Below are 27,783 nucleotides of genomic sequence, written 5' to 3' on the forward strand. Positions count from 1 at the left end.
ATGTAAGTGTTCAATCACTAAATTGTACACCTGGAAGTAATATTACACTCTATGTTATCGAACTAGAATTAAAAAAAAACTTTAAAGAACTTTATATATGAATATTCATAACAGCATTGTTCATAATAATCAAAGTGGTAAAAAAAACAAGTGTCCATCAAGTGAATGCATAAACAAAACATTATCTATGCATATAAATATAAACCTAGACTTTCATCATCTTGTGTAATTTTGTCATAATACAAATGACTTATAGAGATAGATCATAGATAGATAGATAGATAGATAATGATTTGATTTTAAAATAGGCAAAGGAACTGAATAGACATTTTTCCAAAGAAGACATACAAATGGCCAACAAATATATGAGAAGGTATGCAACATCATTAATCATCAGGGAAATGCAAATCAAAAGAATAATGAGATATCAACTCACACCTACTAGGATAATTATTAGATAACTACTGTTGGAGAGGATGTGGTAAAATGGGAACCCTTAAACTATTGATGAGAATGTAAATTGGTGCAGTCAGTATGGAAAGATTGTATTGAAGTTCCAAAAAAAATTTAAAAAAACTAAACTAAAAATAGAACTGCCATGTGATTCATCAATCCCACCTCTGGATATATACACAAAGAAGTTTAAGTCACTATCTCAAAAAGATATCTTCATTCCCATATTCACTGAAGCATTATTCACAATATCCGATATGAAAACAACCTAATGCCCATCAAGAGATGAAAGGATAAAGAAAATGGAGAACATACATACAATCGAATATCATTCAGCCTTAAAAGCCTTGCAACAACATGGATGAAACTGGAGGTTATTATGCTAAGGGAAATAAACCAGACACAGAAGGACAAATGCTACATAATACTACTGATTTTTAATTCATAGAAATGGAGAGTAGAATAGGGATGAGGGTAGGGGGAAATGTGGAGGAATTAGTCAAAGCATACAACATTTCAGTTACACAAGATGAATAAATTCTAGAGATCTACTGCATAGCATGTTGCCTATAGTCAAAAATACTATATTGTATACTTAAAAAAATTTCCAAAAGGGTAGATATTATGAAATGTTATCATATAATAAAATAATAATAATAAATAACAGTAATTAAAAAATAAGAGGAAAGTTGGTAATGATGTGCAGGTTTATGACATAGATTGTGGGGATCGTTTCATGGGTGTATACTTATCTTCAAACCCATCAGGTTGTATACATTAATCATGTACAGCTATTTATGCAAGCAAAGATAAAACTACCTTCAATCAATAGGATCTAATGGACATTTATAGAGCACACAACCAAACAACAGTAGTATACACATTTCTTTTAAGTGCCCAGGGAACACCTATCAAGTTAAAATGCATCCTGGACCATTAAACAAACATCAATAAATTGACTAAATGAAATCATACAGCATATGTTTCTGACCATAGTTGAACCAAAGTACAAGTTAATAATAGAAAGATAACAAGAAGATCTCCAAATGCTTGGAAGTTACACAACACATCTCTAAATAATCCACAGGTCAAAGAGGAAATCTAAAAGGAAATAAAAAATATATATTTGAGGTTTAGTTTCTGCTCTTGCATGTAAGAAGCTTGGAGTTTTACTTTATCTTAACACAAATAAAAAGCTAAAAAATTAATAAATTAACAAATTTTCCTAGATATGCCAGGTAAACGAGGTCATAGGGCAAACCACTGCCCCCAGGATTAGAGAGATAAGCAGGTGAATATAGAGAATCACAACTTACTGGAGCAGAAACCTCTGTGGGAATCAGTACTGAGGTTAACAAAACAAAACAAAATTTAAAGTATAATTGACAAATTGCTGAAAGCTCAATGTGGAAAGTCTTAGACTTAAAAACTACAGGAAGGTTGTCAGTCATAAAGGGGTTCCCATACTTTTATGAGTTCTACCTCCAGGAGGTCTATCAAGTTCTCACTGTGAATATGAGGGAAGAGCCCATCATCCATGTCAGGCAAGGGCAGGAAAAAAGTGACTACAGATAATCCCCAATTTATGATGGTTTGACTTAAGATTTTCAACTTCACAATGGTGTAAAAGCAATATGTGTTCATTAGAAATCATACTTCAAATTATGAATTTTAGTCTTCAGGCTAGCAATATTCAGTACAATACTCTCTCATGATGCTGGGCAGAAGAGATGAACCACAACTACCAGTCAAATACGTAACTAGGATAAATGACCAATACACTTACAATCATTCTGTACCATGTAACCATTTTGTTTTTCACATTAAATATACTATTGAAAAAGCTACATGAAATAGTCAACAATTTTTATAAAATAGGCTTTGTGTTAGATTAGTTTGCCCACCTATAAGCTAATGTGTTCTGAACATTTCTAAATTAGGCTAGATTAAGCTATGATGTTCAATAGCTTAGGTGTATTAAATACATTTTTGACTTATGATATTTTCAAATTATGATGGGTTTATTGGGATGCAAACATATGGTAAGTCAAGGAAAATGTATATTTTAAAATGTGTTAAAGCATTCTGTTCTTCTTGACAAGGCCTACATTTAAAAAAAAAAAACTATTTTACCATAGCCTAACCTACTGGGGATTTCTCAGTGCCTAATCAACCTGGAAAAAGTGAAATAACCAACTGAAGCTTTCTCTAGCTATTCTGCTCCACTTAAAGTTTGTGGATGGTGCTAAAGAGCACTTGTGAAATTCATAGGCCAGGTGCACAGACTAATTATAATAGTGATAGTAATTGTAAGACTGTAGACTACTTCCCCACACCACATTTTACCACTACTAACTAAAGGACTGTTTATCAGAGTTCCTTTCACCCACTACACTGTGTGTGACATTTAACAAAAAATTACAAGGTATACTAAAAGGCAAATCAAAACACCCTATAGTTTGAAGAGACAGAGCCAGAATCTGAACCAGATTCAGGTACGACAAGGATGTTAGAATTACAGACCAGAAATGTAAAGTAACTATGATTGATAGGCTAGAACTGTAGTTTTTTTTTTAATTAAAGATTTTTTTTTAAATTTTATTTATTTATTTGAGAGAGAGAGACAGTGAGAGAGAGCATGAGCGAGGAGAAGGTCAGAGAGCGAAGCAGACTCCCCATGGAGCTGGGAGCCCAATGTGGGACTCGATCCCGGGACTCCAGGATCACGCCCTGAGCCGAAGGCAGAAAACAGAAAGCAGAAAACATGTCAGAACAAACAGGTTATGTAAGAAGAGAGATAGAAATCCTAATTGAGAAACAAACAGAAATGATCAAAAACGCTGCAACAGAAATGAAGGTTGACATTGATGGGCTTATTAGTAGATGGCATGTCTGTGAAAAGAATCTCTGTGGTGAGGGATATGTCAACAGAAACTTCCAAAACCAAATGGCAAAAAGATATAAAAGACAGAAATAAAACAGAACAACATATACAAGAACTGTGGAACAATTCAAAAATATATAACATATGCATAATGGGGATGCCAGAAGAAGTAAATGAAACAATAGAAATATTTGAAGCAATAATGACAGAGAAATCCCTCAAATAAATGTCAGACAGCAAATCATAGATCCAGCAAGCTCAGAGAACTTAGCAGGATAAATGCAAAACAAAACAACAACAAGCAAAACCCCACAAAATACACCTAGGTATATCATATTCATACTGCAGGGAACAGAAAAAGAATAAATCTTGAGAGAAGAAAAAGGGAAAAATATCTTACCTATAGAGAAGCAAATTTAAAAATTATGTCTGACATCTTAGAAGTCATGCAAAGGAAAGGATAGTAAAGTAAAATATTTAAAGTTTTGTTAAAAAATACACACCAACTTAGAATTTTGTATTTATGAAATTATCCTTCAAAAGTGAAGGAGATATAAAATTTTTCTCAGACAAACAACAAAAATAGTGAGTATTCGTTGCCAGTAGAACTGCTTGCAAGAAATCAAAAGTTTTCAGAAAGAAATAAAATGATGTAGTTCAAAGACTTGAATCTGTATAAAGGAACAGTGTAAGAGAATAGCAAAGGTAAAAAGATGCTCCACAGGATGAACATAAAGGATACTACATATTAAAATTTGTGGGATGCAGCTAAAGTAGTGCTGAGAGTGAAATTTATAACACTGAGTTATACATTAGCAAAAAGAAAAATCTCAAATCAATAATCTAAACACTCCATCTCAAAAAACCACAAAAAGGGACCAAGATAAACACAAAGCAAACAGAAGGAAGGAAATAATAAAGTTGTGAGCAAAACTCAATGGAACTGAAAAAGTACAATTTACATTAGTACACCGAAGGGATACATGCACCACAAAGTTTATAGAAGCATTATCTACAATAGCCAAATTACAGCGAAAGCCCAAGAGTTCAACGACTAATGAGTGTAAAAGGAAGATATGGTATATATATCTACAATGGAATATTACTTAGCCACCAAAAGGAGTGGAATGAACTCTTGCCTTTGGCAATGACTTGGATGGAGCTAGAGAGTATTATGCTAAGTCATATCAGTCAATCAGAGAAAGACAAATACCATATGATTTCACTCATATGTGGAATTTCAGAAAAAAATAGATAAGCATAGGGGAAGGGAAAAAAGAGAGGGAAGCAAACCATAAGAGACTTTTAAGGATAGAGAAAAAACAGGGTTGATGGAGGGAGATGGGTGGGGAGGATGGGCTAAATGGGTGATAGCTATTAAGGAGGGCACTTGGGATGAGAACTGGGATTTCTATGTAAGTGATGAATCACTAAATTCTACACCTGAAATCAAATTAACCATATGTGTTAACTAATTAGAATTTAAGGTAAAAATTGAATTTAAAAAGACACAAAAGAATATTACTCAGCCATAAAAAAGAGTGAAACTTGCCATTTCCAACAACACAGATGGAGCTAGAGAGTATTATGCTAAGTGAGAGAAGTCAGTCAAAGAAAGACAAATACGGGGCACCTGGGTGGCTCAGTGAGTTAAAGCCTCTGCCTTCAGCTTGGGTCGTGATCCTGGGGTCCTGGGATTGAGCCCCGCATCAGGCTCTCTGCTCAGTGGGGAGCCTGCTTCCTCCTCTCTTCCTACTTGTGATCTTTGTCAAATAAATAAATTTTTAAAAAAAGAAAGACAAATACTATATGATTTCACTAATATGTGGAATTTAAGAAGCAAAACAAATGAGGAGAGAGAGAGAAAGAAACCAAGAAACGAACTCTTAACTATAGAGAATAAACCCATGGTTACCAGAAGGGAGGTGGGTTGGGGGATGAGTTAACCAAGTGATAGAGATTAAGGAATGCACTTGTAATGAGCACTGGGTATTGTATGGGAGTGTTGAATCATTATATTGTACACCTGTAACTAATATTACACTCTATATAAACTGGGATTTGAATAAAAATTTTAAAATAACCCCAAAAATAAAATAATTATACATAACTTTAACAAAATAGGTACAAGAACTATAAGAGGAAATCTACAAAACTCTGAAGAAAGAAATGAAATATTTAAGTAAATTGAGAGGTTTTCTATGTACATAGATTGACTCAGTATTGTTAGTATGTCACTTCTTCACAACTTGATCTATAGATTTAATGCAAACACAATAATAATCCCTCAAGTTATTTTGTGGATATTGACAAACTGATTCAAAGTTTATATAAAAATAGCTTAAGTGGGTAGGAGAAGAATCCATGAAACAAGATGGGATAGGGAGGGAGACAAACCATAAGTGACTCTTAATCTCACGAAATAAACTGTGGGTTGCTGGGGGGAGGGGGTTGGGAGAAGGGGGGTAGGGTTATGGACATTGGGGAGGGTATGTGCTTTGGGGTAAATTGGAAGGGGAGGTGAATCATGAGAGACTATGGACTCTGAAAAACAATCTGAGGGGTTTGAAGTGATGGGGGGGGTGGGAGGTTGGGGTACCAGGTGGTGGGTATTATAGAGGGCACGGCTTGCATGGAGCACTGGGTGTGGTGAAAAAATAATGAACACTGTTTTTCTGAAAATAAATAAATTGGAAAAAAATAGCAACAATATAGAATAGCCAATGAAATATCAAAAGAGAAAAGTCAGAAGACTGACACTGCCAAACTTCAAAACTTAGCATAAGCTAAACCAATCAACACAATGTGGTATTGGCAAAAGTATAAAAAAAAGTGGTAGAGAAGAATAGGGAGACTAGAAGTAGATGCACAAAATATAGTCAACTTATCTTTGACAAAAGTATGTGGCAAGTGAATGGAAAAATAATTTGTTCTTGAAGTAAAATTGGCTTACAATGTTATATTAGCTTTAGGTATACAACATATTGACTTATAATTCTATACATTCCTCAGTGATCACCCACATAAGTGTAGTGATTGATTACACACACACACACCCCTACATATATGTTATATATAATACATATAAGTTTTATTTTATATATATTTTGTTACTTTTTTCTACAAACTTATTACTGAAGTAAAATTGACCCTTTACATTTTTAATTTCAAGTTTTAATTTAAATTCTAGTTAACATACATGGTAAAATTCATTTCATGTGTAGAATTTAGTGATTTCTCACTTACATATAACACCCAGTGCTCATCTCAACAAGTGCCCTCCAAGAAGCGCCTGGGTGGCTCAGTGGGTTAAAGCCTCTGCCTTCAGCTCAGGTCATGATCTCAGAGTCCTGGGATTGAGTCCTGCATCAGACTCTCTGCTCAACAGGTAACCTGCTTCCCCCTCTTTCTTTCTGCCTGCCTCTCTGCCTACTTGTGATCTGTGTCTGTCAAATAAATAAATAAAATATTAAAACACACACACATACACAAAACAAACAAACAAACAAAAAACAAGTGTCCTACTTAGTACCCATTACCCATTTAGCCCATCCCCATCCACCTCCCTCTGTCAACCCTCAGTTTGTTCTCCATTGTTAAGAGTCTCTTATGGTTTGCTTCTCTCACTCTTTATTTTTCCCCTTTCCCTATGTTCATCTATTTTGTTTCATAAATTCTATGTATGAGTGAAACCATATGGTATTTTCTTTCACTACCTGACTTATTTTATGTATAATACTCTCTAGCTCCATCCATGTCATTGCAAATGACAAAATTTCATTCCTTTCCATGGCTGAGTAATATTCCAGTGTGTGTGTATATATACACACACACACACACCCCACATCTTCTTTTTGTTTTGTTTTGTTTTCAGTTTCAGAGGTTGAGTTTTGTAATTCATCACTTGCATATAACACCCAGTGCTGATTACATCAAGTGTCCTCTTTAATGCCCATCACCCAGCCACCCCATCTTCTTACCCACCTCCCCTCCAGCTACCTTCAGTTTGTTCCCTATAGTTAAGGGTTTCTTATGGTTTGTCTCTCTCTCTCTGATTTTGTCTTATTTACTGCATCTTTTTTATTCATCAGTCTTTGGAGAATTGGGCTCTATCCATACTATGGCTATTGTTGATAATACCGTTATAAACACCAGAATCCATGTGTCTCTTTGACTTCAGAGAGTCAAAAAGATTTGTTGTATCAAATGGGTAAATTCCTGGTAGTACAGTTGCTGGATCAAAAGATAGTTCGACTTTTAACTTTTTGAGGACACCCCATTTTCCAGAGAGACTGCACAAATTTGTATTCCCTTCAACAGTGTGAAAGTGTTCCCCTTTGTCACATTTGTTTCTTATGTTATTAATTTTAGCTATTCTGAAAGGTTGTGTGATAGTATCTCATCATAGTTATGATTTGCATTTCCCTGATGATGACTGATGTTGAACATCTTTTCATGTGTTTTCATGTGTTAGCCATCTAGATGTCTTCTTTGGAAAAATATCTATTCATGTCTTCTGCCCATTTCTTAACTGGATTATTTATTTTTGAGGTTGTTGAGTTTGAAAGTTCTTTACAGATTTGGGATGCTATCAGCTATGTCATTTGCTAATATCTTCTCCCATTCCTTAGGTCGTCTCTTAGTTTTGGTGATTGTTTCCTTCATTCCTCAGAAGGTTGTTGTTTATTTTTTTTTAATCTGGATGAAGTCCAAATATTTCATTTTTTTTTGTTTCCCTTGCCTCCAGAGATGTGTTTAGCAAGAAGTTGTTGTGGCCAAGGTCAAAGAGGTTACTTTCAGTGTTTTCCTCCAGGATTTTGATTATTTCCTGTTTCACAATTAGGTTTTTCATCCATCTTGAATTTATTTCTGTGTATGGTATAAGAATGAGGTCCAGTTTCATTCTTTTGCATGTTGCTGTCCAGTTTTCTCAACACTATTTGTTGAAGAGATTGTCTTTTTTACATTGGATAGTTTTTTGTACATTGACAAAGATTAGTTAATCATACAGTCATGGGTCCATTTCTGGGATGTCTATTCTGTTCCACTGATCTATATATCTGTTTTTGTGCCAGTAGCCTACTGTGTTGGTGACTGCAGCTTTGTAATATAGCTTGAAGTCCAGAATTGTGATGCCTTCAACTTTGCTTTTCTTTTTCAACATTGCTTTGGCTATTTGGGGTCTTTTGTGTGTCCACACAAATTTGAGGATTGTTTGTTCTAGCTCTGTGAAAAATGCTGGGGATGATTGGTTTAAATACATGGATTGCTTTGGATAGTATAGAAATTTCAACAATATTTGTTCTCCCATTCCATGAGCATAGACTATCATTCCATTTCTTTGTGTCCTCTTCAATTACTTTCATTAGTGTTCTACACTTTTCAGAAGAAAGATACTTTATCTCTTTAGTTAAGTTTATTCCTGGTATCTTATGGTTTTTGGTGCAACTGTAAATGGGATTGATTCTTTGATTTCTCTTCCAGTTGCTTCATTACTGGTGTATGATAATGCAACTGATTTCTGACCTTGATTTTATATCCCGTTTTATATCCTGTTTATATCCTATTCATTTTCCTGAATTCATATTTCTGTTCTTATAATTTTTTGGTGGTGTCTTTTGGGTTTTCTCCATAGCATATCATGTCATCTGTGAATATTGAACACTTATTTGAATTTTTCCTTGCAGATTTAATGCCTTTAGTTTTGTTTTGTTGTCTGATTGCTAAGGCTAGAGCTTCCAGTTCTATGTTAAGTAAAATGGTGAGAGTGGACATCCCTGTCTTATTCTTGACCATAAAGGAAAATCTCTCAGTTTTTGCCCAATGAAATTGACATTAGCCGTGGGTCTTTCACACATAACCTTTATGATGTTGAAGTATGTTCCCCCTATCCCTGCTGTGCTGAGGGACATTATAAGAGTGGATACTGTATATTGTCAAATGCTTTTCCTGAATCTAAGGAGAAGATCATATGGTTCTTATCCTTTCTTTTATTAATATGGTGTATCATATTGATTGATTTGTGAATATTGAATGAACCTTGTAGCCCAGGAATAAATCCCACTTGATTGTGGTGAATAATTCTTTAAATGTACTGTTGGATTCAATTTCCTAGTATCTTGTTGAAAATTTTTGCAACCATGTTCATCAGGGATGTTGGCCTGTGATTCTCCTTTTTAGTGGAATCTTTTGGAATCAAAGTAATGCTGGCTTCGTAGAATGAGTTTGGAAGTTTTCTGTCCATTTCTATTTTTTGGAACAGTTTGAGAAGAATAGGTATTAAGTCTTCTTTAAATATCTGATAGATGATATAGTGAAAAGAAGGGCCATATGTACCCCAATGTTCATAGCAGCAATGGCCACAATTGCCAAACTGTGGAAAGAGCCAAGATGCCTTTCAACGGATGAATGGATAAAGAAGATGTGGTCCATATATACAATGGGATATTACTCAGCCATAAGAAAGGATGCATATCCAACTTTTGCATCAACATGGATGGGACTGGAGGGGATTATGCTGAGTGAAATAAGTCAAACAGAGAAAGTCAATTATCATATAGTTTCACTTACTAGTAGAATGTAAGGAATAACATGGACGACATTAGGAGAGGGAAAAGTGAATTGGGGGAATCCTGAGGGGGAGATGAAATATGAGAGACTGTGGACTCTGCAAAACAAACAGAGGGTTTTGGAGGGCAGGGGGTTGGGGTTTAGGTGAGCCTGGTAGTGGATATTAAGGGGGGCACATATTGCACGGAGCAGTGGGTGTGGTGTATAAAGAATGAATCTTGGAACATGAAAAAATAAAAAAAACAAGATGTTTTAAAAAGTAAAAATTTTCTCTTTCTTCTCTCTTGTTGTTGGTGTAAAGAAATGCAACTGATTTCTGCATTGATTTTATATCCTGACACTTTACTGAATTCCTGTACAAGTTCTAGCAGTTTTGGAGTGGAATCGTTTGGGCATTCCACATATAGTATCATATCATCTGCAAAGAGTGATAGTTTGACTTCGTCTTTGCTGATTTGGATGCCTTTAATTTCTTTTTGTTGTCTAATTGCTGAGGCTAGGACTTCTGGTACTATGTTGAATAGCAGTGGTGATAATGGACATCCCTGCCGTGTTCCTGACCTTAGCGGCAAAGCTTTCCATTTTTCTCCATTGAGAATGATATTTGCAGTGGGTTTTTCATAGATGAATTTGATGATATTGAGGTATGTGCCCTCTATGCCTACACTTTGAAGAGTTTTGGTCAGGAAGGGATGCTGTACTTTGTCAAATGCTTTTTCAACATCTATTGAGAGTATCATATGGTTCTTGTTCTTTCTTTTATTAATGTATTGTATCACATTGATTGATTTGTGGATGTTGAACCAACCTTGTAGCCCTGGAATAAATCCCACTTGGTCATGGGTGAATATTCCTTTATATTTACTGTTGAATCCTATTGGCTAGTATTTTGGTGAGAATTTTCGTCTCTGTGTTCATCAAGGATATTGGTCTGTAATTCTCTTTTTTGATGGGATTCTTGTCTGGTTTTGGGATCAAGGTGATGCTGGCCTCATAAAATAAGTTTGGAAGTTTTCCCTCCATTTCTATTTTTTGGAAGAGTTTCAGGAAAATAGGAATTAATTCTTCTTTTTTTATTAATTTATTTATTTTCAGCATAACGGTATTCATTATTTTTTCACCACACCCAGTGCTCCATGAAATCTGTGCCCTCTCTATACCCACCACCTGGTACCCCAACCTCCCACCACGCGGCCACTAAAAACCCCTCAGATTGTTTTTCAGAGTCCATAGTCTCTCATGGTTCACCTCCCCTTCCAATTTCCCCCAACTCCCTTCTCCTCTCTAACACCCCTTGTCCTCCATGCTATTTGTTATGCGCCACAAATAAGTGAAACCATATGGTAATTGACACTCTCTGCTTGACTTATTTCACTCAACATAATCTCTTCCAGTCCCGTCTATGTTGCTACAAAAGTTGGGTATTCATCCTTTCTGATGGAGGCATAATACTCCATAGTGTATATGGACCACATCTTCCTTATCCATTCGTCCGTTGAAGGGCATCTTGGTTCTTTCTACAGTTTGGCGACCATGGCCATTGCTGCTATAAACATTGGGGTACAGATTCTTCTTTAAATGTTTGGTAGAATTCCCCTGGAAAGCCATCTGGCCATGGACTTTTGTGTGGTTGGAGATTTTTGATGACTGTTTCAATCTCCTTACTGGCTATGGGTCTGTTCAAGTTTTCTATTTCTTCCTGGTTCAGTTGTGGTAGTTTATATGTCTATGCTACCTAATGCAGTCTACACATTTAATGCAATTCCTATCAAAATCCCATCCATTTTTTCAAAGAAATAGAACAAATAATCCTAAAATTTATATGGAACCAGAAAAGACCTCAAATAGCCAAAGGATATTGAAGAAGAAAGCCAAAGTTGGTGGCATCACAATTCCAGACTTCAAGCTCTATTACAAAGCTGTCATCATCAAGACATTATGGTACTGGCACAAAAACAGACACATAGATCAATGGAACAGAATAGAGAGCCCAGAAATAGACCCTCAACTCTATGGTCAACTAATCTTCAACCAAGCAGTAAAGAATGCCCAACAGAAAAAAGACAGCCTCTTCAACAAATGGTGTTGGGAGAATTGGACAGCCACATGCAGAAAAATGAAATTGGACCATTTCCTTACACCAAACACGAAAATAGACTCAAAATGGATGAACCATGAGAGACTATGGACTCTGAAAAACAATCTGAGGGGTTTGAAGTGGTGGGGGCGGGGGTGGGAGGTTGGGGTACCAGGTGGTGGGTATTATAGAGGGCACAGCTTGCATGAAGCACTGGGTGTGATGAAAAAAAAATAATGAATAATGTTTTTCTGAAAAATAAATAAATTTTAGAAAAAATGGATGAAGGACCTCAATGTGAGAAAGGAATCTCTCAAAATCCTTGAGGAGAACACAGGCAGCAACCTCTTCAACCTCAGCCGCAGCAACTTCTTCATAGGAACATCACCATAGGCAAAGGAAGCAAGGGCAAAAAGGAACTATTGGGATTTCATCAAGATCAAAAGCTTTTGCACAGTGAAGGAAACAGTTCACAAAACCAAAAGACTACTGACAGAATGGGAGAAGATATTTGCAAATGACATATCAGATAAAGGGCTAGTATCCAAAATCTATAAAGAACTGATCAAAGTCAAAACCCAAAGAATAAATAATCCAATCAAGAAATGGGCAGAGGACATGAACAGACATTTTTGCCAAGAAGACATCCAGATGGCCAACAGATACATGAAAAAGTGTTCCACATCACTGGGCATCAGGGAAATACAAATCAAAACCACAATGAGCTACCACCTCACAGCAGTCAGAATGGCTTAAATTAACAAGTCAGGAAATGACAGATGCTGGCAAGGATGCGGAGAAAGGAGAACTCTCCTACACTCTTGGTGGGTATGCAAGCTGGTGCAACCACGCTGGAAAACAGCTTGGAGGTTCCTCAAAAAGTTGAAAATAGAGCTACCCTATGACCCAGCAATTACACTTCTGGGTATTTACCCTAAAGATACAGATGTAGTGAAAAGAAGGGTCATGTGCACCCGAATGTTTATAGCAGCAATGTCCACAATAGCCAAACTATGGAAAGAACCTAGATGTCCATCAACAGATGAATGGATAAAGAAGAAGTGGTATATATATACAATGGAATACTATGCAGCCATCAAAAGAAATTAAAACTTGCCATTTGCAATGATGTGGATGGAACTAGAGGATATTATGCTTAGTGAAATAAGTCAATCAGAGAAAGACAACTATCATATGATCTCCCTGATATGAGGAAGTGGAGAGGCAATGTGGGGTGTTTGCGGGGTAGGAAAAGAATAAATGAAACAAGGTGGATCGAGAGGGAGACAAACCATAAGAGACTCTTAATCTCACAAAACAAACTGAGTGTTCCTGGGGGGAAGGGGGTCGGGAGAGGGTGGTGGGGTTATGGACATTGGAGAAGGTATGTTCTATGGTGAGTGCTGTGAAGTGTGTAAACCTGGCTATTCACAGACCTGTACCCCTGGGGATAATAATACATTACATGTTTATAAAAAAAATAAAAAATTAAAAAAATTTTTTTAAAGTAAAAAAATAAAATAAAATGAGTCTCTTACAGACAGTGTATCAATGGTTCTTGCTTTTTTTAATCCAATCTTTGTTAGTTTGGGGTTTTTTTATTTGTTTGTTTCTTAAATTCCACATATAAGTGTAATCACATGTTTACTTGTCTTTCCCTGTGGGATTTATTTCACTTAGAATAATGCCCTGTAGGTCTATCCATGTTGTCTCAACTGGCAAGACATTCTCTACACACACACACACACACACACACACACACACACACTACACACTACTTTAAACATTCATACATTAGCATTTGTAAATAATACTGTAATGTACAAAGGAATGCATATATCTTTTCAAATTAGTGTTTTCATTTTCTTTGTGTATATATCCTTTTTTTCCCCCAATTTATTTATTTTCAGAAAAACAGTATTCATTATTTTTTCACCACACCGAGTGCTCCATGCAAGCACCTGGTACCCCAACCTCCCACCCCCCCGCCACTTCAAACCCCTCAGACTGTTTTTCAGAGTCTATAGTCTCTCATGGTTCACCTCCCCTTCCAATTTACCCAAATTCCCTACTCCTCTCTAACGCCCCTTGTCCTCCATGCTATTTGTTATGCTCCACAAATAAGTGAAACCATATGATAATTGACTCTCTCTGCTTGACTTATTTCACTCAGCATAATCTCTTCCAGTCCCGTCCATGTTGCTACAAAAGTTGGGTATTCATCCTTTCTGATGGAGGCATAATACTCCATAGTGTATATGGACCACATCTTCCTTATCCATTCATCCGTTGAAGGGCATCTTGGTTCTTTCCATAGTTTGGCGACTGTGGCCATTGCTGCTATAAACATTGGGGTACAGATGGCCCTTCTTTTCACGACATCTGTGTCTTTGGGGTAAATACCCAGGAGTGCAATTGCAGGGTCGTAGGGAAGCTCTATTTTTAATTTCTTGAGGAATCTCCACACTGTTCTCCAAAGAGGCTGCACCAACTTGCATTCCCACCAACAGTGTAAGAGGGTTCCCCTTTCTCCACATCCTCTCCAACACATGTTGTTTCCTGTTTTGTTAATTTTGGCCATTCTAACTGGTGTAAGGTGATATCTCAATGTGGTTTTAATTTGAATCTCCCTGAGGGCTAATGATGATGAGCATTTTTTCATGTGTCTGATAGCCATTTGTATGTCTTGATTGGAGAAGTGTCTGTTCATATCTTCTGCCCATTTTTTGATGTGTTTATCTGTTTCGTGTGGGTTGAGTTTGAGGAGTTCATTATAGATCCTGGATATCAACCTTTTGTCTGTACTGTCATTTGCAAATATCTTCTCCCATTCCGTGGGTTGCCTCTTTGTTTTGTTTTGTTTTGTTTTTTCACTTAACAAACTCAACACCCAAAGAACAAATAATCCAATCAAGAAATGGGCAGAGGACATGAACAGACATTTCTGCAAAGAAGACATCCAGATGGCCAACAGACACATGAAAAAGTGCTCCATATCACTCGGCATCAGGGAAATACAAATCAAAACCACAATGAGATATCACCTCACACCAGTCAGAATGGCTAAAATCAACAAGTCAGGAAATGACAGATGCTGGCGAGGATGCGGAGAAAGGGGAACCCTCCTACACTGTTGGTGGGAATGCAAGCTGCTGCCTCTTTGTTTTTTTTGACTGTTTCCTTTGCTGTGCAGAAGCTTTTGATTTTGATGAAGTCCCAGAAGTTTATATATCTTTGTGTATATATCCTGTTGTAGAATTCTTGATCACATGGTATTTCAATTTTTTTAAGTTATTGAGGAAACTCTACATTATTTTCCATAGTTGTTGCACCAATTTACATTCTCACCACCAGAACACCAGGGTTGCCTTTTTCCCCTCATCCTCAGTAACACTTGTTATTGCTTGAATTTTTGATAATATCCATTCTTGCTGGTGTGTGGTGATATCTCACTGTAGTTTTGATTTTTATTTTCCTGTTGCTTAGTGATGTTGATTATCTTTTCTTTTTTTAAGTTTTTTAAATTTTAATTTTAATTCAAGTGCAGTAGATTTATAATGTTAGATTAGTTTCAGGTGTACAATATAGTGATTCAATGATTGTATACATTACTCAGTGCTCATGGTAAGTGTACTTCATAATCCCCATCAACTACTTCACTCATCTGCACAACTACCACCCTTCTGGTAACCATCAGTTTTTTCTCTATATTTAAGTGTCTGTTTCTTGGTTTGTCTCTCTCTCTTTTTCCCTTTGTTCCTTTTTTGTTTGTTTCTTAAATTTCATGTATGACTAATCATATGTTATTTGTCTTTTCCTGATGTATTTCACTTAAGCATCATGCTCTTCACCTCCATCCATGCTATGACAAATGGCAAGATTTCACTCTTTTTTAACAGCTGAATAACATTCCATCTATATGTATATACACATTTTCTTGATCCATTCATCTAGTAATGAACACTTGGGCTGCATCCATAGTTTGTCTATTGTAAATAATACTGCAAAAAAAGTAGGAGTGCAAATATCCTTTCTAATTATTATTTTTGTATTCTTTGGGTAAATATCCAGTAATGCAATTACTGGATTGTAGGGCAGTTTTATTTTTTTTCATTTATTTATTTTCAGCATAACAGTATCATTATTTTTTCACCACACCCAGTGCTCCATGCAATCCGTGCCCTCTATTATACCCACCACCTGGTACCCTGACCTCCCACCCCCCCGCCACTTCAAACCCCTTAGATTGTTTTTCAGAGTCTATAGTCTCTCATGATTCACCTCCCCTTCCAATTTACCCCAACCCCCTTCTCTCTAACTCCCCATGTCCTCCATGCTTTTTGTTATGCTCCACAAATAAGTGAAACTATATGATAATTGACTCTCTCTGCTTGACTTATTTCACTCAGCATAATCTCTTCCAGTCCCGTCCATGTTGCTACAAAAGTTGGGTATTCATCCTTTCTGATGGAGGCATAATACTCCATAGTGTATATGGACCACATTTTCCTTATCCATTCATCCGTTGAAGGGCATCTTGGTTTTTTCCACAGTTTGGCGACCGTGGCCATTGCTGCTATAAACATTGGGGTACAGATGGCCCTTCTTTTCACGACATCTGTAACTTTGGGGTAAATACCCAGGAGTGCAATGGCAGGGTCATAGGGAAGTCCTATTTTTAATTTCTTGAGGAATCTCCACACTGTTCTCCAAAGAGGCTGCACCAACTTGCATTCCCACCAACAGTGTAAGAGGGTTCCCCTTTCTCCACATCCTCTCCAACACATGTTGTTTCCTGTTTTGCTAATTTTGGCCATTCTAACTGGTGTAAGGTGATATCTCAATGTAGTTTTAATTTGAATCTTCCTGATGGCTAGAGATGATGAACATTTTTTCATGTGTCTGATAGCCATTTATATGTCTTGATTGGAGAAGTGTCTGCTCATACCTTCTGCCCATTTTTTGATATGATTGTCTCTTTTGTGTATGTTGAGTTTGAGGAGTTCATTATAGATCCTGGATATCAACCTTTTGTCTGTACTGTCATTTGCAGAGATCTTCTCCCATTCCGTGGGTTGCCTCTTTGTTTTCTTGACTGTTTCCTTTGCTGTGCAGAAGCTTTTGACTTTGATGAAGTCCCAAAAGTTTATTTTCGCTTTTATTTCCTTTGCCTTTGGAGACATATCTTGAAAGAAGTTGCTGTGGCTGATATCGAAGAGGTTACTGCCTATGTTCTCCTCTAGGATTCTGATGGATTCCTGTCTCATGTAGAGATCTTTTATCCATTTTGAGTTTATCTTTGTGTACGGTGTAAGAGAATGGTCGAGTTTCATTCTTCTGCATATAGCTGTCCAGTTTTCCCAGCACCATTTATTGAAGAGACTGTCTTTTTTCCACTGTATATTTTTTCCTGTTTTGTCAAAGATTAATTGACCATGGAGTTGAGGGTCCATATCTGGGATCTCTCCTCTGTTCCACTGGTCTATGTGTCTGTTTTTATGCCAGTACCATGCTGTCTTGGTGATCACCTAGCCTGTTCTGTTGATCTATGTGTTTGTCTTTGTGCCAGGACCATATTGTATTTATTACTACAGCTTTATGATATAACTTGAAATATGGAATTGTGACCCCTGCAACTTTGTCTTTCTTAAAATTTTTTATTTTTTTATTTTTTTAAAGATTTTTATTTATTTGGCAGAGAGACAGAAAGAGATCACAAGTAGGCAGAGAGACAGGCAGAGAGGGGAAGCAGGATCCCCGCCAAGCAGACAGCCCAATGTGGGACTCCATCCCAGGACCCTGAGATCATGACCTGAGCTGAAGGCAGAGGCTGAACCCACTGAGCCACCCAGGTGCCCCAACTTTGTCTTTCTTTTTTGAGATAGTTTTGCTATTCAGTGTCATGTTTCCATACAAGTTTTATGATTGTTTTTCCTAGTTCTATGAAGCCTGTTGTTGGTATTTTGATAGGGATTCATTAAATCTGCAGAGTGCTTTGGGTAGTATACGCATTTTTTTAAAGATTTATTTATTTATTTTAGATAGAAAGAGAGAGCATGGGGGGAGGGGCAGAGGGAGAGGGAGAAAGATAATCTCAAAAGACTTCTCACTGATTGTGGAGCTTGACACAGGGCTTGATCTCATGACCCTGAGATCATGACCTGAGCCCAAATCAAGAGACTGATACTTAACCAACTGAGCCACCCAGGCACCTGTGATAATATGGACATTTTAACAATATTTCTTCTTCCAGTAAATGAGCATGGAGTATCTTTCCATTTGTTTGTGTCATTTTCATCAGTATTTTATAGTTCACACACCATACAGCTTTCACCTCCTTCGTTAAGTTTATTCATAGGTGTTTCATTATCTTTGGTGTGGTTGTAAATGGGATTCCACAGGGATTATTTTCTTAATTTCTCTTTCTGTTGTTTCATTGTTAGTGTATAGAAGTGCAATACATTTCTGTTCATTGAGTTTTGTATCCTTCAAACTTACTGAATGTGTTTATCAGTTCTAGTAATTTTTGGTGAATTCTTTGGGGCTTTGAATATATAGTGTTATGTCACTGCAGATAGTGAAATTTTTACTTCTTCCTTACCAATGTAGTTGTTTTTATTCCTTTTCTTTTTGTCTGATTGCTGTGGTTATGACTTCAAATAATGTGTTGGAGAAAAAGGGGGGTGAGAGTGGATATCCTTGTCTTCCTCCTGATCCTAGAAGAGCTCTCAGTTTTTCCCCATTTTGTATGATTTAGCTGTGGATTTTTCATATGTGGTCTTTATTATATGAAGGTATGCTCCCTCTAAATCTAATGTATGATATATATATATATATATATATATATATATATAAAATTCTTGGCTGTTTTATGTTTTCAAATGCTTTTCCCACATCTAATGAAATTGTCATATGATTTTTATCCTTTCTCTTATTGATGTAATGTATCGCATTATTTGATTTGTGATTACTGAAGTACTCTTGCATCCTGGGAATAAATCCCACTTAATTGTGGTAAATGATTTTTTAAGGTATTGTTGGATTCAGTTTACCAAAACTTTGTTGAGGCTTTTTGCATCTAAACTCAGAGATATTGGCCTGTATTTCCCTTTTTTGTAGAATCTTTATCTGGTTTTGATATCAGGGTAATGCAGGCCTCACAGAATGAATTTGGAAATTTTTTTTCCTCTTCTATTCTTTGGAATAGTTGGAGAATAATAAGTATTAACTGTTTTTTAAATGTTTGGTAGAATTCATCTGGGAAACCTTCTGGCCAATAACTTTTCTTTTTTCGGACTTATTTGATTACTGAATCAATTTCATTGCTGGTAATCAGTCTTTTTAAAATTTTCTGTTTCTTCTTGATTCAATTTTGGGAGATTATATGTTTCTAGGAATTTATGCATTTCTTCTATGTTATCCAATTTGTTGGTATAATATTCTGTTAAAATCCTTTGTATTTCTGTGGTATTGCCCAATTGTTCTCCTGTTCCATTTCTGATTTTGTTTGATTAAATCCACTCACTCTATGTTTTTTTAAATGAGTTTGGCTAAAGTTTTATCAATTCTGTTAATCTTTACAAATATCCAGTTCCTGGTTTGGTTATTTGCTCCCTTGTTTTAGCTTATATTTTATTTATTTATGATCTAATCTTTATTATTTCCTTCTTTCTATTGGTTTGGGTTCTGTTTGTTAATTTTTTCTGGCTCCTTTAGATATGAGGTTTTGTTGTTTATTTGAAATTTTTCTTGCTTCTTCTTTTTTTAAAGATTTTTTAAAAAGTTTAGCCAAGAGCATTTAGCAAGAGCTGGGGCAGGGGCAGAGGAAGAAGCAGACTCCCTGCTGAGCAGGGAGCCTGATGCGGGGCTCAATCTCAGGACTCTGAGATCATGACCTGAGCTGAAGGCAGACACTTAACAGACTGAGCCACCCAGGTGCCCCTAGATTTTTCTTGCTTCTTGAGGTAGGCATGTATTGCTATAAAATTCCCTCTTAGAACAGCATTTGCTGCATCCCAGAGATTTTATAACTTTGTGTATCATTTTCATTTGTCTCCATGTTGTTTTTTAATTTTCCCTTTGATTTTGTGGTTGACCCATTTATTGTTTAGTAACATGTTATTTAACTCCCACATGTTTGTGCTACTTCAAGATTTTTTCCTTATGATTGATTTTTAGTTTCAAAGTGCTATGGTCAGAAAATTTCCACGGAATGATTTTGATCTTTTTGAATTTGTTGAGACTTATTTTGTGCCCAGATATATGACCTGTTATGAAGAATATTCCCTGTGCACTTAAAAAGCATGTGTATGCTGCTGTTTCAGGATGAAATTATCTGAATATAGCTATTAAGTCTATTTAGGGCAATGTATCATTCAAACCCAACATTTCCTTGTTGATTTTCTGGTTCAATGATCTATCTTATGGGGATGTTAATGTCTCGAACTATTATTGTATTACTAGTGATTTGTTCCTTATTATTGTTATTAACTGCTCAAAGAATTTGGGTACTCTCATTTTGGGTGCATAAATATTCAGTTGTATTATCCCCCTATTGGGATGTGCCAGCAGTGATTAGTCCATCTTTGTCTCTTTTTAAACTTTTTGTTTCAAGATCTATTTTGTCATATGTAAGTATTGCTACCAGATCTTTCTTTTCATGGAAATTTGCATGATAAATAATTATCCAACCCTTAAATTTTAAACTTCATGTGTTTTTAGGTCTGAAATAATTATCTCATAGGAAGTATATAGATGGGCCTTGGTGTGCATTTGTTTGTTTGTTTGTTTTAATCTAGTCCATCAATGTTTGTCATTTGAGTAGAGCATTTAGCCAATTAAATTCCAAGTAATTATTGATAGATATGTATATTTTGCCAGTTTTTCAATTTTTATAAGGTTGTTTTGTACTTTTTCTCCATCCCTTTCTTTTCTTGCTCTCTTCTCTCATGGTTACTTGGCTTACTTTATTTTATTTTCTTAAAGATTTCTTTATCTCAATAGATGCAGAAAAAGCATTTCATAAAATACAGCATCTTTTCCTGATAAAACCCTCTACCATGTAGGGATAAAGGGAACATTCCTCAAAATCATAAAAGCCATATATAAAATACCCACAGTGACTATCATCCTCAATGAGGAAAAAAATGACAACTTCACCCCTAAGGTAAGGAAGAAGACACAGATGTCCACTCTCCCACTATTGTTCAACAGAGTACTGGAGCTCTTAGCCTCGTGTCTTGAGCTGCTTTCAAGATTTTCTCTTTATCTCTGAAATTTGCAAGCTTCACTATTATATGCTGCAATGTTGACCTATTTTTATTGATTTTGAGGGGGGTTCTCTGTGCCTCCTGGACTTGAATGCTTGTTTCCTTCCCAAGATTAGGGATGTTCTCAGGTACAATTTGTTCAAGTAAAACTTCTGCCCCTTCTGTCTTTCCTCATTTTCTGGGACCCCTATTATTCTAATATTATTGCCCTTTATGGTGTCACTAATATCTCAAATCATCCCCTCTTGATCCAATAGTTGTTTTTCTCTCTTTTCCTCAGTTTTCTTTTTCTCCACCATTTTGTCTTCTATATCACTGACTCTTCTTCCTCATTTACCCTAGTAGTTAGAACCTCCATTTCTTTTTTTTTTTTGCCTCTCAGTGAAAGCATTTTTACTTTCAGCCTGATAAGATTTTTTCTTTTATATCAGTAGCAGTAAGGGATTCTCTAGAATCTTTTATGCTTTTTTCAAGCCTATCTTGTATCTTTATAAAGGTTGTTCTGAATTCCAGTTCTGAAATCTTACTTATATCCATATTGATTAAATCTGTGGCAGGAAGTACTACATCTACTTGTTCCTTTTCTTTTGAAATTCCCCTTCTAGTCATTTGGTCAGGAAAGAAAGGGAAAGAAAGCTGAGGGTTTCGGGGGGGTGGGGAGGGGGTAGCAGGGTGATGTGTATTAAGAAGGGCACATGTAATGAGCACTAGGTGTTATATCCAAATAATGAATCATTGAACATTATATCAAAAACTAACAATGTACTATATGTTGGCTAAGTGAACATAACAAAATTTTTTTAAATAAAATAAAGAAAATAATTTGGGAAAAAAAAGAAACCAAACAAACAAACAAAACCAGCAGAATCAGCAGTAATAGTATCAAGAACAACAAAAATATCTTCAGAAAGTGATTCTGGTGTATGGTATGCACACTCTGCTGTTGTATTTTGGCTGATCTTTCCTAATGGTCCTTCTCTACAGAATTCCTACTTGCTTGTAGTAGAGAGTGTTTTGGCCTTTAAGTAGTTATGCCTTGATTTGTTTGTGAAGATAAGTTGGAAGCTGATGTTTTTGAGCTTTCTTTAATAAGTAGACTTGGTAGATATGGGGATTTGTCTTGGTCTTCTGAGGAAGAGATCTGCTGTGCTGGCTCACAATCTGACTGGCCCTCTTAAAGATGCTCCTGCCAGGTCAGGGTGTCTGGGTTTAGTGTAGGAGTGTCTGGGCCTCCACTAGAGGCACTGTGTTTCTCTCTGGAGTCCGACTTTCCTGGGGGTGAGAGGAGGGGGGGGATGGAAGAGGTAGATAGAATAAGGCATCACCTCTCCCTCTTGTCCCTGGGGAGTGGAACTGGCAGCCACTGCTCAGGAGGCCCTCTTAAAAAAGCAAGCAGTCTCCTGTGACCCAGGACCTCCTCAGTTCCCTGTCCTGACCTGTCTGGGTCTGGGTCATTGGTATAACCAGAGCCACAGATCTCCTGTATTTTATCTCTGGCCAGTGGCTGGAATTCAAACCTTAAAATTTTAAAGGGCCTGCTAATGTGTGTGCCCATTCTTGTCCCCTGGCTGGGAGGCTCAGTGTGTGGCCAGCACCATCCTGTCCTTGAAAAGCCATCACCCCATGTGTGTGCAGAGGCTAGAGTTTATTGTATCACTCAACAAAAAGCTGGGGTCTTGTTATCAGCCATCTGTACTTGATTCAGTCCCCTACTCCCCTTAGACCCAGAAAAGCCATTGCAGAGGCTTGAATCTGTTGTGGCAGCAGCAAAAATAGCAGCAAGCTTATCTACATTCTGCTCTAGTCTCTGTGATCTGCTCAGTAAGTCCCCCAAAAAGCAGCTATTTGGCACATGCACAGAAGCTTAAACCTAATGTGGCTCACACTAAAAAGTTAAGAGGTTTTCTCCCCTCTCTGCTCCCCTCTGACCCTGCTGTTGAGTCCCCCTCAAGGTTCCCTAGCTGTCCCTTTGTCTTTAGAGAGCACAGATATGCTCCTCCAAATACCCTTTTAGGAAGGGGAGCAATCTCTCCCTGAGCTTCCCAGGGATCCACTCGCCATGGCTTATGGTTTGGTCACAAACTGCTATAATCTTTCTAACTTTCTCCCTCTTCCTGACTTAACTTCATGAACTCAGCTTCCTTTCATTCCCAGCCATGCAGTTTCCCAATTCCCCAATTCAGAGCTCTGAACCTCACTTCTGCCAAATTCTTTCACTCCAACTGTATATACTGTTTCCATACTCCTCCAGTCCTCTTCTTGGTTGTTCAGCATAGTTGGAGGTTGATCTAGTTGTATTCCAAGGATGAGGCAAATTCAGAGTACCCTACTACACTGCCACCTTGGAACTCTGACCAAAGCCAATTCTATCTTTTTTTTTTTTAATTAATAGATATAGAGAACAGATTGGTGTTTGCCAGATGCAATGGTGCGGGAGGGAGTTGGAAGATGGGAGAAATGAGTAAAGGTGGTCAAAAAGTAAAAATAAATAAGAATTTGAAAATCAATAAAATATTAAGTGAGTATGTTGAAAAGATCAGTGAAATTGACAAACATCTAGTAAGAATGGCAAAGAAAAAAGAAAGAAGACAGAAGTTAGTAATATTAGGAATGAGCCAAGGGATATTTCTACAGAATTTGCAGACAGAAAAAGGATAAAAGAAAATATATCAAACAAATCTATATGGACAAATTTGAGAACTTAGACGAGATGGATCAATTCCTGGAAAAGTACAAATTATCACAACTTACCCAATATGAAATATATTATTTGATTAGCCCTATAACTATTAAGGAAATTGAATTCATCCTTATGCCTCCATCCATCAGAAAGGATGAATACCTAACTTTTGTATCAACATGGACAGACTGGAAGAGATTATGCTGAGTGAAATAACTCAAGCAGAGAGAGTCAATTATCATATGGTCTCGCTTATTTGTGGAGCATAAGGAATAACATGGAGGACATAGGGCGATGGAGAGAAGAAGGGAGTTGGGGGAAATTGGAGGGAGAGACGAACCATGAGAGACTATGGACTCTGAGGAACTAACTGAGGGTTTTGGAGGGAAGGGGTTTGGGGGGTTAGGTGAGCCTGGTGGTGGGTATTATGGAGGACATGTATTGCATGGAACACTGGGTGTGGTGCATAAACAATGAATTCTGGAACACTGAGAAGAAATTAAAAAATAAATATATTTTTTAAATTGCCCTTCAAAAAGAAATCTACAGGTGCCCAAACCTACAGTTAACATCACACTTAATAGTGAAATACAGAATGATTTCCCCCTGAGATAAAGAACAAAACAAGATGTCCACTTTGACCACCTTTATTCAATTTATACTAGAAGTTCTAGCTAATGCAATGAAACAAGAAAAGGAAGTAAAAGTAACATACAATTGCCTATGTTGACAATTCTAAGGAAACTACAAAAACAGTCCTATAACCGATGAGTGAATTTAACAAAGTCTCTGGATACAAGATCAACATACAAAAATCAGTTGTGTGTTTACATAGTAAAAATGAATATATTGAAACTGAAATTAAATATATAATACTATTTTCAATTACTGAAAAAAATAATGTAAATCTAACAAAATATGTATAGGGCTTTTTTGCTAAAAATTAAAAAACATTGATGAAAGAAATCAAAGAAGTTTTAAATAAATGGAAAGACATCTATGCTCATGGATTGGAAGACTCAACATAGTAAAACTGAAATGCCTCCAAATATGCAGGTTTAACATAATTCTTATAAAAGTCTCAACAATATTTTTTGGTTGATATAGACCAGAAAACTCTAAGATTTATATGGAAAGGAAATATTCTACTATAATTAAAATTACTCTGGGGGGAAAAAAGAATGTAATGGAAGAAATCCACCTACCTAATTTCAAGACTTATATAGCTACAGTAATCAAGAATATGTGGTATTTGCAGGAAGATACATATACAGATTGGTGAAACAGATTAATGAGCCCAGAAATAGCTATGGACAATTTAGTTGATTTTTGACAAAGATGCAAAAGCAATTCAACGGACAAAGTCTTTTCAAAAAATGTTTCTGGAACACTTTGATATCTATAGAAAACAGAAATGAACTTTGATCTAAATCTCACACCTTATACAAAAATGAATTCAAAATGGATCATAGATTTAAATGTAAAAAGTAAAAACTATAAAAAATTTAAAAGAAAAGATAGGGGATAATCTTCAGGACCTAGGGCTTGGTGAAATATTTTTAGAAATGACACTAACAGCACAATCCAGAAAAGAAAAGAAGAAATAGCTTGGACTTCATCAAAATTAAAATCCCCCATTTTTTTCTGCAAAAGACCCAGATGAGGAAAATAAAAGCTATAGACTGGGAGAATATATTTGTAAAACCACGTATCTGACAACAACTCATATCTAGAATATATAAAGAACTCTTAAAACACATTTTATTTATTTTTAAATTTAATCTAATTTTTTCAGTGTTCCAAGATTCATTGTTTATGCACCATACCCAGTGCTCCATGCAATAGATGTGCCCTCCGTAATACCCACCATCAGGCTCACCCATCCCTCCACCCCCTCCTTTCCAAAACCCTCAGTTTGTTTCTCAGAATCCACAGTCTCTCATACTTCAAAATGCATGAAGAAATATTTCGCTGAAGAGAGTATATGGAAGCACATAAAAAAATTTTTCAACAACTAGCCTTTGGGAAATCAAATTAAGAACTCAGTGATCTATCACTGCATGCACACATAAGAACAGCGAATTTTCTAATTACTGAGAATACCAGATGTTAGCAAGAATGCCAAGAAACTGGATTTTTTATACATTGCTGGTAAAAATGTAAAATGGTACTATTTTTCTGGAGATGATCTGACAGCTTTTTTTTTTTTAAATAAAACTAAACATGTAATTACCATAGGTCCGAGCATTTGCATTCTTGAGCATTTGCATTCTAGAGACATGAAAACTTTTATCTGCATAAAAACCTGCTCATGACCAACTGTTCATAAAAGCTTTAAGGGCCCCAACATGAAAACAACCCAAGTTCCCTTTGATGAATGAATGATTAGACAAACATTGCAAATAAATGGAAAAAATAGTACATAAATAATCAGGGAATACAACTTAACAATAAAAAGGAATGGACTGCTGATAAATGCAACTTGAAAAAATCTTCAGAAAATTATGCTGAGTGAAAAAAGCCTGCCTCAATAGAATATTAATCAACCATCAGAAAGGATGAATACCCACCATTTGCATCCACACGGATGGAACTGGAGGGGATTATGTAAAGCGAAATTAGTCAAGCAAAGGAAGACAATTATCATATGGTTTTACACATATATGGAACATAAGCAATAACTCAGAGGACTTATAGGGGAAGGGAGGAAAATCCAAAGGGGACAAAATTAGAGAGGGAGATGAACCATGAGAGACTATGGACCCCAGGTCGTTTCTGCTGGTTTCAGAGGGGAGGAGTGTGGGGGGAGGGGGTGACAGGGTGATGGGTATTGAGAAGGGCACGTGCTGTGCTGAGTACTGGGTGTTATACTTAACTAATGAATCATTGAACACTATATCAAAAACTAATTATGTACTGTACAGTGGCTAACTGAACATAATAAAAAAAGCCAACTTTAAAAAAATCACTTGCTGTATGACTCCATAAATGGAGTATATAATATTTTCTAAATGACACAATTATAGAAGTGGAAAAGAGTTGAATGGTTGCCAAGGGCTGGAAATGATAGATAAAAGAGGGAGAAAATCATGTGGTAAAGGAACATAGAAGTGTACATACATACTGTGCAATATTAATTTCCTGTTTTAATTTTAATTATTGTGATATAATTATGCAAAACATCAATTGAAGAAAACTGAGTGAAGGAGATCTACCTTTGAAACTTCTGTGCCTTTAAAAATATTTTAATATGAAACTTTTTAGAAATTGGTTCTGAATTCAAGGAAATTTGAAATACCCAAGTAACCATTAAAGAATCAAAGTTAATAAAGTTATATTTTCACCTTTGAAGCAAGATTGGATATGGGATATGAACTGTAGTTATAGCTATATGTCTGGTGCCACTAGGAAAAGAATCAAATTGTGTTTTGTTTGAAAGATTTGGTGGGTTATTTCTACTGAAAACAAAACAAAACAAAAATTATATATTTTTTACTAATTAAAAAAGACAGTGATTTATTTAAGAGAAACACTTTCTAAAAAGTTAACATTGTTATTTAATTATCATTTATCAAAAAATTAAATACATTTGTTAAATTTCCTCTAAAGGTTATCCTGTTTGAATTTTGTTTGCTTCATAAGCATAAATATCTGCTTATAAATTTTTATTAGTCATTTATATTGGACATTTTGATAGATTATACTATATAAAATTAATAAAATGATCAATCTCGAAAAAGGAGTCTAAAAGTAGTGTTCTGCAATGGACTTCATGTTTCTTTAAAGTCTGAGTATTTAGATAAATGTCATCTTTCTGCTAATAATATATTTAAAAGTAAAAGCATAATTA

General features: G+C 36.1%; 1 protein-coding gene across 1 annotated transcript in view; it reads left to right on the plus strand.

Annotated features, from left to right (window-relative positions):
* The window catches only part of HDX (highly divergent homeobox), a 195,752-nt gene that overhangs the window by 132,287 nt on the left and 35,682 nt on the right, over positions 1–27,783 (plus strand). The window lies entirely within an intron of this gene.

The sequence above is a fragment of the Neovison vison genome, chromosome X, assembly GCF_020171115.1.
Source record: "Neovison vison isolate M4711 chromosome X, ASM_NN_V1, whole genome shotgun sequence".
NCBI lineage: Eukaryota > Metazoa > Chordata > Mammalia > Carnivora > Mustelidae > Neogale > Neogale vison.